Here is a 14,072-nt window from a genome sequence, read left to right on the forward strand (position 1 = left end):
TAATGACCGGTGCTTTACGGGGAGGCATATCTGATTGTCAAACAAATTAGTGCATAAACAATATCATATTCTACAATTTATTTAATCCTTCTCTGATAAGCATTCTCATGCATTCTCATGAGAATTCAGGTTCTGACTAAGGATAATCTGGAATAATAGCTCATGCAAAGCATGCATTTATATTGAAAACACATAATCATGCAATTGTAAGAGTGGGTGCCCAGTGAGCCAACTGTGTGGCTATGGGCTTTGATGACTCTTTGTATAAACAATCTTTTGTTTAATATTATTTACACTTTTATTAATGGCAATGACTTTATATTACTTCATATTGTTATATTGTGATATACTATTGTTGTTTTGATAAAGACCTTGAATATACTATAGTGTATGTAAGATGTGGTAGAACATGGGGATGTCTATCATGAAATACATCTTATAGTCACTGTATATTCTAAAACCGTTCCTAGTCGATTGAGCCGTCCGATAATAAGGATAAGGATCGCTCGAGTTTGAGACTAGCATTTGCGATGCGGAGTACCACGTTTCATTGGTAGGGAACATGGAGATGTTCGAAGCATGCAAATGGATATTCATAGGATGAATAATCGAACTACCCTATCCGGACTTTCCAAGTGGTTATCACTTATCGAGTGGATAAAGTCCGCGGTTTTGGTTGTACACCATTAGTCCTTACGACTTGAAACATCATGGAGACTCTATATGCTAGTGCTGTGCTTTGACTCGTTTACCGACTCTATGGGGGTCATCAGGTGTCGAGATTGGGTACAGTTACGACACATATAGGAGTCAATGCATTGTTGTCAAGGATTCACCACATACTTGCGAGTGTGGATATCCTATGCGATCTGAGGAGATATTAGTGTGACAAATCTCTGGCCAGAGTACTTGATGTGATTTAAGAAATGGTTTCTTAGTAGCACATGCGATGTCACTAATTTGATCTTCAAGATGTATTGCATAGTTATCGAATCTTGAGCGACTCTCGATATACCAATGGTTGTTGATTCGATCGGGATATATGGATGAAGGGACCGTACTGTACGCTAACCAAAATCTACTGGTTCTTGTAGGCACTATCAGTGATACCTAGGGAATCATGGGGCGATGTTGCTAGGCGCTTTACCTTGATTCGTTGGGCAAGTCGGAAAGTGTTGTTCCGAGTCACAAGGAGTTGTGAGCCCACGGCTAGCTGTATCCCTGAACCATTGAGGGTCACACAGTGTAATGGAGTTTTAATCCCCGTTGAGATAGTTAAATTTAAAGAGTTAAATTTAATGAACTAAGGAGTTGGACTTCTTAAATAAGAGTAAGGGAGTAGGATTTCCTAAAATGACATAGGGATGGACATTTTTGGAAACCACTGAATTCGGATTCAGGAAAATTTATTTTGACTTTAAAATGTGCAGAAATGGTTTCTGTGCACATTGGTGAAATTGGTTCATCGATCGGAGTCACGATGAATTTTATATTAATTTCTGAACGTGCGGGCTTTGCTTGTCGGGCCCTAGCTTATGACTAATGGGCCCTAAGGTGTTAGTGGCCTGCATTATAAATAAGTTATTGCAGTACAGAAATTACACACAACAGGTCATAATTTTTGAGACAGGATTTTCGAAACCCTAGCCTCCTCTCAAAAGAAATCGGCCGAACCCTCCCCCTCTGCCCGAGAAATTCCGGTCTGTGATTTTTAATTGCAGTCAGGAATAACGAATCAGATTCGTTTAATCTCTTCGCAGAAAAACTTCTGATAGATTTTCTAGTGCAATCTATCAGAGGGATTTAAACCCCATTCGTGGACCTGATTGAAGGAGTTCATCAGTTCCTGGGAGATACAAGAAGCGCAGAGAAATCTGTGTGGTGTCCAATAATCTCGCTTCGAGATTGAAGGTAAAATTTAATTAATTGTTATTTGAATTTTACACACACAATAATTTAATCGTTGAATGGTTGATACCCACACCATGGAATTGTTCCATGATAAAAATTTTTAAACTTCCGCTGCACCGGGTATCAATCGTGATTGATCTGACCGCCAGTTTTCCAACAGTGGTATCAGAGCCAGGTTGCTCAGATCAAACGATTGAATTAATCAATTGTACAAAATTTTTGAGTCTCGGTTTTTGAAACAAAATAAATATTTTTAAATAAAATTTTTTTTTTCCGGGGCAAAACCCGGGCAGCGATTGGATCGCTGCCCGGAGGGGGCGGCGATGGTCGCTGCCCCCGGGGGAGGCGCACGGCGCCGCCCAGGGCAGCGCTGTGCGCTGCCCAGCGCAGCGCTGGGCGCTGCGCAGGGCAGCGCTCGGCGCTGCCCTAAGGGGGCAGCCGGGCTGCCCCCGGCCCGCGCCCCGGGTGCGGGCCGGCCCGGGAGTGTCCCGGGCGGCCCGCGGGAAAAATTATATTTTTATTAAAAATTAATTTTAATATGTTAAAATTTTATTTTTGGTCCGGTCAAAAATTGTTTTTGATTGGTTCACGAGATTTCGGATCGAATTGTTCGAGTCCGTAAATTTTAAAATTGATTTTGGATAAATTTGAATTTTTGGAAAATTTTAATATTTTATCCGTAAATTGAATTTTGAAATCAATTATTTTGGTACAATTGATGATAAGATATGATCTTATGATATATTGAGTAAAATATGATTTTATTTGTAAAATTGGATTTTATAGATAAAATATGATTTTATTTGATATAGAGATAAAATATGATTTTATATGTGAAATGAGATTTTATATAAAATATGATTTTATCTTGTTTAAATTTGAATTGCCACTGCATGTTATCCAATAAATTAATTTTGAATTAAATGTTATTGGATAAGGATGATCGATTGCCATGACCAATTTTGTAGGTGTATGTTAGGAATTTACATTTTGTTTTTATTGTTGTTGGTTTTATTAATGGGCCTGGTTTATGGCCCGATATGAATGTCATATGTAATAAAAGTGGGCTTGGTTTATAGCCCGTTCCCACCCCTAAAAATGTATCCCCTACTTGTCATTGTTATTTATTGTAAATACATTAGATTTAGTGGGAGATCAAGATTTGAAGACGGTGGGCCCAGCAGACAATAAAGACTGAAGAAATGTAAATTGGAAGCACATGTAATAGGATTGCATTGCATACTGCATATCACCTAGGATTGGACTAAGACCCGTGATTGGCAACCACGGGTCAATTAGAAATGGAATCGATCATCCTATATAATATTTGATATTATGATTGTATGCATGTTTAGACATAATTGCGTGAATCCGGCAAGCATGCAATAAATTAAATATGATGAGACAAATATTTTTATAATTAAAAATCCCTCATTTTAAATATGATTTAAAATTTATATCAAGATAAATAAAGGAAATTTAAATTTGTTTAAATGTTCCCACCTTCCATCAACGGTCAATGTATGTGATGCTACCCGCGGATACGGTCCGGCTCATATTATTGGGGGGGCCCGTCCGTCGGAAAGCTGTACATTGGATCGACAAATGTTGTAAGTTGGGTGGAACTCCCATGGGATCGGCTCATATTATTGGGGGATCCACATGACGACCGTCCATCACAACTTAATATTGATGGGTCATCTTGACATGTCACTTTAAACGGCGTCATATTATTGGGCCCTTATTGGACATGAGGTAAACACATGGGGGTTGCTTTGGAAGCAATTGGGCTCTACCTTTTGAGAATTATGGTTGGCTGATATTATTCGGGACCATAAGTTTGTCAATTGGACTCCATGTTCTCACTAAGGAAAAAGTTTCCCGTTTTCACTAGAGGGTAGTGAAATCGTTAAAATAGTGGGAGTGAGATTCATAAAATTAAATTTCGCCTATTTTATGTCTTAGTAAATTGCTTAAACAATCATTGATATTTGTCTGTTTCATCTCAGTAATCCACATATTTCTGTTCTCCAACAAAACAAACTTATTGGCGCAAACAAATACAGAATGATTCCATAAGTTAAGATTGTCCTAAGTTCGGAAAAGATTTTCTAAGTGTTAGAAAAGGCTTCTCCGAAAACAGCCCCGGCTGATGTAACTAGAGAAATGGTTGGACCATGATCTCAAGGCAAAATGTTACATACAAAATTGGACAAGTCTAAACAAGTTTGCCATCACTGTAAGAAACCCGGTTATTGGAAACGTAACTGCAAGGAATACCTCGAGCAGTTGCGAACTGCAAAGGGTATGTTATACATTGAAATAAATATTTTTAATACTACTTCTTGGGTATTGGATACCAGATGTAGATCTCATATTTGCAATGAGTTGCAAATGATGATAAGAAGTAATAGGCTAAGGATGGGTGAGACCCAGTCAAGGCTCGGGAATGGTTCCAGAGTTAAATCCATAGCTAAGGGAAATATTTATTTAAATTTTGCAGAACGGTTTTAAGTTACTTTTTAAGAGATGTTTTATTTGTTCCAGATTTAATTAAAAATATTATTTCTATTTCTATGCTTGATAGAGATGGTTATTCTTGCAATTTTGTGAATGGGATTTGCAATATTTACAAGAATGAATGTTTGATTGGAAATGGACAACTTGAAAACGATCTATACAACTTAAAACTAAAAGACGTTCCAATAAATTATGTTGATAAACCGGCGACAACAAACAAAAGGAAAATCGATAGTCAAAACCCGGCAAACCTTTGGCACGCTAGACTGGGTCATATTTCCTCAAGGAGAATGAACAAGCTAGTGGGAGAGGGCATGTTTGATATGTCTGATATTAATTCTCTACCTACTTGTGAATCCTGCCTAAAAGGAAAAATGACTAAATCTCCTTTTAAGGGGAAACCTGAGCGTAGTCAGAATCTGTTGGATTTGATCCATACAGATGTTTGTGGTCCATTTAGAGTAGGGACTCAACATGGCCACACATACTTCATTACCCTTACTGATGATTATTCAAGGTATGGGTATTTATATTTAATGAAATATAAGTCTGAAGCATTTGAAAAGTTCAAAGAATTCAAGGCTGAAGTAGAAAACAAGCTAGGTAAAAGTATTAAAGCACTTCGATCGGATCGAGGTGGAGAATACTTGAGTACCGAGTTTTTGGACTATCTGAAAGAGAATGGGATTCTCTCTCAGTGGACTCCTCCTATGACACCACAGCTTAATGGTGTATCGGAGCGTCGTAATCGAACTTTGTTGGACATGGTTCGATCTATGATGAGCTTCACTGAGCTTCCACCTTCGTTTTGGGGCTATGCGCTTGAAACGGCGGTATTGTTGTTGAACAACGTCCACACTAAAGCAGTGGACAAAACACCATACGAGTTATGGAATGGCAAAGCTCCTAAGTATTCGTACTTGAGGATTTGGGGATGTCCTGCTTACGTGAAGCGGACAGTGGGAGATAAGTTGGATAGTCGATCCAGCTTATGTTATTTTGTAGGGTATCCGAAGAATTCAATCGGATATTATTTCTATTATCCTGCTGAAACAAAGGTGTTTGTTTCTAGGAATGCCACCTTCTTGGAGAAGGAGTTCTTATTGGATAAGAAAGGCGAGATGATGGAACTCGAAGAAGTTCGAGAAGAACCCGAAATACAAAATAACGATCCTACACCTCAGGAACCATTGCTGGACACGCCTGCACCTAGAAGATCCGAAAGGACTTCTAGACCTCCAGTTCGATATGGTCTTCTTCTTGAAGGGGATCAAGATGAACCCGACATTGGATGTGATCCAAGAAACTTCAAGGAAGCAATTTCTGATGCGGATTCGAATTTATGGCTTGAAGCTATGCAGTCAGAATTGGATTCGATGCATACAAACCAAGTTTGGTCTTTAGTAGATCCTCCCGATGGAATTGTTCCGATAGGGTGTAAATGGATCTACAAAAGAAAGCTTGGGCCTGATGGTAAGGTATTGACCTACAAGGCGCGATTGGTGGCTAAAGGTTATACTCAAAGGCAAGGAGTTGACTATGACGAAACCTTTTCACCAGTTGCAATGTTCAAGTCCATAAGAATCCTAATTGCCATAGCTGCATGGTATGACTATGAGATATGACAAATGGATGTGAAGACTGCTTTTCTTAATGGAGACATTAAGGAGGAAATCTATATGAAGCAGCCTGAGGGGTACACATTCATGGGAAGCGAGCATAAGGTATGCAAGCTTCAGAGATCAATTTATGGTCTAAAACAAGCATCAAGAAGTTGGAACCAAAAATTTGATGAAACAATAAAAGATTTTGGTTTCATCAAGAACCCGGAGGAACCTTGCGTGTACAAGAAAGTAGTTAAGGATGCGGTGACATTCTTAGTACTTTATGTTGATGACATCCTACTCATTGGGAATGATGTAGGGATGTTGCAGTCAACAAAGATATGGTTATCAGGTAGATTTTCGATGAAGGATTTGGGAGAGGCATCCTACATTCTTGGGATACAGATCTATAGAGATAGGTCTAAGAGAATGATAGGACTCACTCAATCAACCTACATCGATACCATATTGAAACGGTTTTCAATGGATGGGTCCAAAAGAGGACATCTACCCATGTGTCATGGAGTTTCTCTATCCAAGTCTATGTGTCCCAAGACTGATGCAGAGATAGAGAATATGACACATGTACCATATGCGTCAGCTATAGGTAGTATCATGTATGGGATGATATCTACCAGACCGGATGTAGCATTTGCTCTGAGTGTCACGAGCAGATATCAGTCTAATCCTGGTCAAATGCATTGGAAAGCCGTGAAGGACATTCTTAAGTACTTGCGAAGGACTAAGAATATGTTCATGGTGTATGGAGGACGAGATCTCAAATTGGAAGGCTATACCGACTCTAGCTTCCAAAGTGATGTGGATGACTCGAAGTCAACCTCTGGATTTGTGTTCATGCTCAATGGCGGTGCTGTCTCTTGGAAGAGTTCCAAGCAGGACACCACAGCGGATTCCACCACTGAGGCTGAATACATTGCAGCATCAGCTGCTGCTAAAGAGGCCGTTTGGATGAGGAAGTTCGTCCAAGAGTTGGGCGTTATTCCTGAATTTGTTGGTCCAGTCCCGGTGTACTGTGACAACACGGGTGCCGTTGCTCAAGCAAAGGAACCAAGGTCTCATCAAAGATCCAAACACGTACTGAGGAAATACCACATAATCCGGGAGATTGTGGAAAGAGGAGACATCATTGTCGAACGAGTGGCCTCTGCAGACAATATCGCTGATCCGCTTACTAAGCCCTTGCCAGGACCATTGTTTGACAAACATCGCGAAGCAATGGGTCTACGTAGTATGACTAGTTGGCTATAGGGCAAGTGGGAGATTGTAAGAGTGGGTGCCCAGTGAGCCAACTGTGTGGCTATGGGCTTTGATGACTCTTTGTATAAACAATCTTTTGTTTAATATTATTTACACTTTTATTAATGGCAATGACTTTATATTACTTCATATTGTTATATTGTGATATACTATTGTTGTTTTGATAAAGACCTTGAATATACTATAGTGTATGTAAGATGTGGTAGAACATGGGGATGTCTATCATGAAATACATCTTATAGTCACTGTATATTCTAAAACCGTTCCTAGTCGATTGAGCCGTCCGATAATAAGGATAAGGATCGCTCGAGTTTGAGACTAGCATTTGCGATGCGGAGTACCACGTTTCATTGGTAGGGAACATGGAGATGTTCGAAGCATGCAAATGGATATTCATAGGATGAATAATCGAACTACCCTATCCGGACTTTCCAAGTGGTTATCACTTATCGAGTGGATAAAGTCCGCGGTTTTGGTTGTACACCATTAGTCCTTACGACTTGAAACATCATGGAGACTCTATATGCTAGTGCTGTGCTTTGACTCGTTTACCGACTCTATGGGGGTCATCAGGTGTCGAGATTGGGTACAGTTACGACACATATAGGAGTCAATGCATTGTTGTCAAGGATTCACCACATACTTGCGAGTGTGGATATCCTATGCGATCTGAGGAGATATTAGTGTGACAAATCTCTGGCCAGAGTACTTGATGTGATTTAAGAAATGGTTTCTTAGTAGCACATGCGATGTCACTAATTTGATCTTCAAGATGTATTGCATAGTTATCGAATCTTGAGCGACTCTCGATATACCAATGGTTGTTGATTCGATCGGGATATATGGATGAAGGGACCGTACTGTACGCTAACCAAAATCTACTGGTTCTTGTAGGCACTATCAGTGATACCTAGGGAATCATGGGGCGATGTTGCTAGGCGCTTTACCTTGATTCGTTGGGCAAGTCGGAAAGTGTTGTTCCGAGTCACAAGGAGTTGTGAGCCCACGGCTAGCTGTATCCCTGAACCATTGAGGGTCACACAGTGTAATGGAGTTTTAATCCCCGTTGAGATAGTTAAATTTAAAGAGTTAAATTTAATGAACTAAGGAGTTGGACTTCTTAAATAAGAGTAAGGGAGTAGGATTTCCTAAAATGACATAGGGATGGACATTTTTGGAAACCACTGAATTCGGATTCAGGAAAATTTATTTTGACTTTAAAATGTGCAGAAATGGTTTCTGTGCACATTGGTGAAATTGGTTCATCGATCGGAGTCACGATGAATTTTATATTAATTTCTGAACGTGCGGGCTTTGCTTGTCGGGCCCTAGCTTATGACTAATGGGCCCTAAGGTGTTAGTGGCCTGCATTATAAATAAGTTATTGCAGTACAGAAATTACACACAACAGGTCATAATTTTTGAGACAGGATTTTCGAAACCCTAGCCTCCTCTCAAAAGAAATCGGCCGAACCCTCCCCCTCTGCCCGAGAAATTCCGGTCTGTGATTTTTAATTGCAGTCAGGAATAACGAATCAGATTCGTTTAATCTCTTCGCAGAAAAACTTCTGATAGATTTTCTAGTGCAATCTATCAGAGGGATTTAAACCCTATTCGTGGACCTGATTGAAGGAGTTCATCAGTTCCTGGGAGATACAAGAAGCGCAGAGAAATCTGTGTGGTGTCCAATAATCTCGCTTCGAGATTGAAGGTAAAATTTAATTAATTGTTATTTGAATTTTACACACACAATAATTTAATCGTTGAATGGTTGATACCCACACCATGGAATTGTTCCATGATAAAAATTTTTAAACTTCCGCTGCACCGGGTATCAATCGTGATTGATCTGACCGCCAGTTTTCCAACAGCAATCACATAATTCGTGGAAACAATAAAACATGCTTGCATGTAAAGCACATAATCATAGATAACATACAATCTCATGGCATATAAAACAATCAGGCAGACTCAATCTACCCCGATCATCAACTTCTATCTGAATCCAAAAACTTACGCTCTGATACCACCTGTTGTGGGGATCTAGGGTGCTAATCTAATCTTACAGGGCGATTAATAACTCGAAATATTCAATCTGAATATTAGTATGCTTAATAATCAAATAAATAATACAGGACATTTGGCGACACAAAACCTTACATTTGGCAATGCGAAAACACGTCGCTGAAAGAAATTTTTTTTTTTACACGGACAGACCCCATAGGGACCTTGGTTCGGACCCCGCATGGACCAAGGCATGGGGTTCGTGCCTCTTCTGGACCTGGGTCCGTTCCCAATGCTGAATTCGACAACAAAGGAATTCCAAGACAGAGTACATCTGGACCCCTGCACGGACCATGACACGGGGTCCGTGCCCTGTACTAAAAATTCAAAATTAAACATTTCACAAATTTAAACATGAGATATACAACTCTTATTCAATCTTAAACCTCATTTACATGCATTCTTATTCAACTACACAGTCATAAACATGTAAACTACATTAATCCCTTAATCTAGGATACACGACATCAAATATAAACGAGTACTCACAAACATATATACAAATATTCTTGTTTGTGTTCTTACATTTTTAACAATTCAAAAGACATGTTCTCTTGCTTAAAACCCGAGTCCTCACATGCTAAAACTCTATCTCGAGCTATCCACGTAGAGTCTGACCAGCTCCTGCCCCACCTATTTCCATGCACAAATACAAAACACAGCAATAGCCGGATAACTCCGGTGAGAATAAAATCCCAGTATAAACAACAAAACATGTAATATAATAAACATGAATACAATGCATGTTTCAAATGAAGGCTATCAGGTCTGATATCAATAGAATATTGGTTCTTGGGATCCCGGGGAATAAAATTCTCAAACGAATCACCAACTCACCCAATCGAGGTGACGTAAAGTATTTTATATCCCCGGACTTTGGTGCAACTATATTGAGTCATCTAGCTCTGGAAGTAAATCTACATTCCGTGCCACTCAACTACAGTCCTCCAAATGTCATCTGCACTCTAGGCCTTTCAGCCTGATAAGTGCATTTTGTGCACTTAATTTGTATATGGTTTTACTTGACTTTTGGAATTTATTGGTAGATATTGCGTGAAATTGTTGTTGTTTTTGTGTTTGTAGGAAGTTATGGATTTTGATGTGTTCAAGTGGAAATAAGCTTACAAGATGGAAGTTTACAAAGAAATTCAAGAGTTGGAAAAGTGAAGAAAAAAAGTTGAGTTCGAGCTAGAGGCGCGCCCGCCCTATCCTTAGGCGCGCCCGCGCTATTAATGAAGAGTTTGAGATAAAGAGTCGAGCTGGGAGCGCGCCCGCGCCATTGAGGATTTTTTAAAAGCATGTTTTGCGAGTTAAGAGGGCGCCCACCCTGTTTTCGGCGCGCCCGCGCCGTCGTATGTTTGGAATTTTAGAGTCCGATTGTTTATGGAAACTTGGGGGATATCTTTGGTATTTTTTTGGACGATTGTTAGGTCATATTTAAGGGATTTTTTGGAGTCATAGGAGGTTTTCTATCAGCCACCAATACACACAATATTCGAAAGAGCACTTCTGTGAGTTTTTTGGAGTTGAAGAACTGAAGATTGCTTGGAACGAAGATGAAGACTTTTCGACCGGACACGGAAGAAAGACTACGGCTTTGTTTCTTCTTTTTATTTTCTTTTGATTGTTGAATTATGTTTGAGATATTAAACATTATTTGGTTTTATTGAATTCAAACATTAAATAAACTTTTCTGGTCTAGAGGTTGACGTAGCTTGGTTGAGACATATTCATGAATCTTTGATTTTAATAAATTGAATTTTTATAGATTAATTGTGTTTTTAGAATTGAATGTCTTCTTAATTTATTGGCCATAAATTGAGTTGTTATATTTACTTAGAATCATTGCTCGGGAGAGGGGATTTTGAGTAGGATCAATAGGAACTATACTGTTAATTGTTTATATAGCTCGGGAGAGTATATAGCTTTAATAGAACCTTTAATGAACATCATTTTACACATATCACTACATCTAGATTTTTAATAGGGATATTAAAATCGAATTGTAAGTTGATACACTCTATTTGTTGCTCGGGAGAGGGGAATAGAATAATCTAAGTGTTTTTGGTTATTAATCGAAGGAAATTCATAAAATAGATTAATTAGGATTGAATATTGTCGAGACCAAGTGAAATCAAAACCTCTGGACTATTTTTCTCTGATTGATAATTCCTCAAAATTTGTGTGTGTGTGAGCTGAATAATTTCTATTTATTTATTTTATTTATTCTGCAAAACTCTTGAAGTTTGATTTTCTAGATAAAATTAAGACTATTTTAATTACAAGTATTGAATCTTTTCATTTTACTCCCTGTGGGATCGACACTCTCTCTTTCACTATACTAAAACTTGACACTCGTACGCTTGCGAGGAAATTTCACAACAAGTTTTTGGCGCCGTTGCCGGGGATTAATTTTGATTATTTTTTAATCTTGTTACCAATTAGTCGAAGTTTTAATTTAGAGTTTTTCTTATTTTAATTTAAGTACTAATAAATTGCTATTGTTCTTAATTGCAGTTTATGCGAAGATCTCAAAGTGCGAATTCTTTGCTCTTTGATCCAGAGATTGAACGAACTGCAAGAGCTTTGAGAAAAGCTAGGAGAGAAGAACAATTAAACATGGCTGAAGAAGATGTCAATGAATTGCCTTTGGTGCCAATTAGAGATCATTTCAGGCCAACGATCCAGGCTTACTATTCTGGAATCGCTAGAGGGACAATAAATGCCAACAACTTCGAGTTGAAGCCGGCCTTAATCAACATGGTTCAGCAGAACCAATTCAATGGAACTGCCACAGCTGATCCTCATTTACACTTGCGCACTTTTCTAGAGATTACTGATACTGTTAAAATAAATGGTGTTTCTGAGGATACAATACGCTTACGTTTGTTTCCTTTCTCTCTTAGGGACAAAGCAAGGAGTTGGCTGCAGTCATTGCCACTAGGATGCATAACAACTTGGGAGGGCATGGCTGTGAAATTCTTATAGAAATTCTTTCCACCATCCAAGGCAACCCAGCTAAAGATTGAGATCAGTACCTTTCAACAGCATGATTCAGAACAACTATACGAGGCATGGGAAAGGTACAAAGATTTGTTAAGGCATTGTCCTAATCATAATTTTGCAGATTGGGAAGAAATAGAGTTTTTCTACAATGGATTGAATACGCCTACAAGAATGTCTGTGGACTCTGCTGCTGGAGGTACCATATTTTCCAAGGATCCCATTCAGACTTATTATATGCTGGAACAGATGACTATCAATAGTTATCAATGGCCATCTGAACATATGGGAGTTAAGAAAGGAGTGTACAATGTGGATCCTCTTACATCCATTACTGCACATCTATCTGCGTTGAGTACACAAGTGGCTTCTCTGAACAAGGTGAATATCGCAGAACCTGCAGGTGTGTCGGTTGTCATAGATGAATCTCATCCACCTGAGGAAGCTCAATATATCAATCCCAGAGGCTATGGAAACTATCGAGGTAACCCTCCTCCTAATACTTATCATCCTGGTTTACGTAACCATGAAAACTTTTCTTATGCCAACAACAAGAATGTGTTGAAACCCCCTCCGGGATTCAATACAAATCAAGGGGAAGGTAAAGCATCGTTGGAGGATGTGGTGTCTACATTTGTTACTGAATCTAACAAGCGGATGTCGAGAACTGAAACTCGAATGGATAGCATGGAGACACACATGTGTAGTTTGGGAGCAATGATGAAATCCATGGAGACACAGATTGGACAGCTTGCAAATGCTTTGAAGGATCAAAACAGAGGACAGTTTCCCAGCAATACTGAAGTGAATCCAAAAGAGCAGTGCAAAGCAGTTGAGTTGAGAAGTGGGAAGAAGTTAGAAGAGAAAGAGCAGAGCAAAGCCAAAGAAAGTGAAGAACCAGTGACTGAAGAAATTGTGGTTGAAGAGCCCAAGAAGGAAGCTGAATCTAAACCGATGTACAAGCCACAACTTCCTTATCCACAACGGTTTAAGAAGAAGGCACTTGATGAGCAATTTTCCAAGTTTCTAGATATCTTCAAGAAGATACACATCAATATTCCATTTGCAGATGCCTTGGAACAAATGCCTAATTATGCAAAATTCATCAAAGATGTAATGTCTAAGAAGAGGAGATTGCAGGACAACGAAGTGGTGAATTTGACAGAATAATGTAGCGCAATCCTGCAGAAAAAATTGCCACAAAAGTTGAAGGATCCAGGGAGTTTTACTATCCCTTGTTTTATTGGTGGTTCTAAGGTAAATAGAGTTTTATGTGATTTAGGAGCCAGTATAAATTTAATGCCTTTTTCTGTTTACAGGACTTTGGAGCTTGGAGAAGTCAGGGCGACTACCATCACATTACAGCTGGCGGATCGGAGTATCACATACCCACGGGGTATTGTGGAGGATGTTTTGGTAAAGGTCGATAAGTTCATATTTCTAGCAGATTTCGTGATTTTGGATATGGATGAAGATGAAGAAACTTCCTTAATTTTTGAGAGACCTTTTTTAGCTACTGCACGCGCATTGATCGATGTACACAAGGGAGAACTCACACTTCGAGTTGGTGGTGAAGCGGTGATTTTTAATATTTATCACACCATGAGGGGACCAAATGAGGTAAGTACATGTAAGAGCATTGAAATTATTGATTCTCATAACTCTTTTTCATGTGTAGAAAGTACAGATCCG

General features: G+C 39.1%; 1 non-coding gene across 1 annotated transcript; it reads right to left on the reverse strand.

Moving 5' to 3' along the window:
* Positions 1-12,393: 12,393 nt before the first annotated feature.
* Positions 12,394-12,499, reverse strand: LOC140876937 (small nucleolar RNA R71). The gene has a single exon (XR_012149163.1). It is a non-coding gene; the product is annotated as a small nucleolar RNA R71 (small nucleolar RNA).
* Between the last annotated feature and the right edge of the window lie 1,573 nt (positions 12,500-14,072).

Source organism: Henckelia pumila, chromosome 1 (assembly GCF_033568475.1).
Source record: "Henckelia pumila isolate YLH828 chromosome 1, ASM3356847v2, whole genome shotgun sequence".
In the NCBI taxonomy this organism is placed as follows: domain Eukaryota; kingdom Viridiplantae; phylum Streptophyta; class Magnoliopsida; order Lamiales; family Gesneriaceae; genus Henckelia; species Henckelia pumila.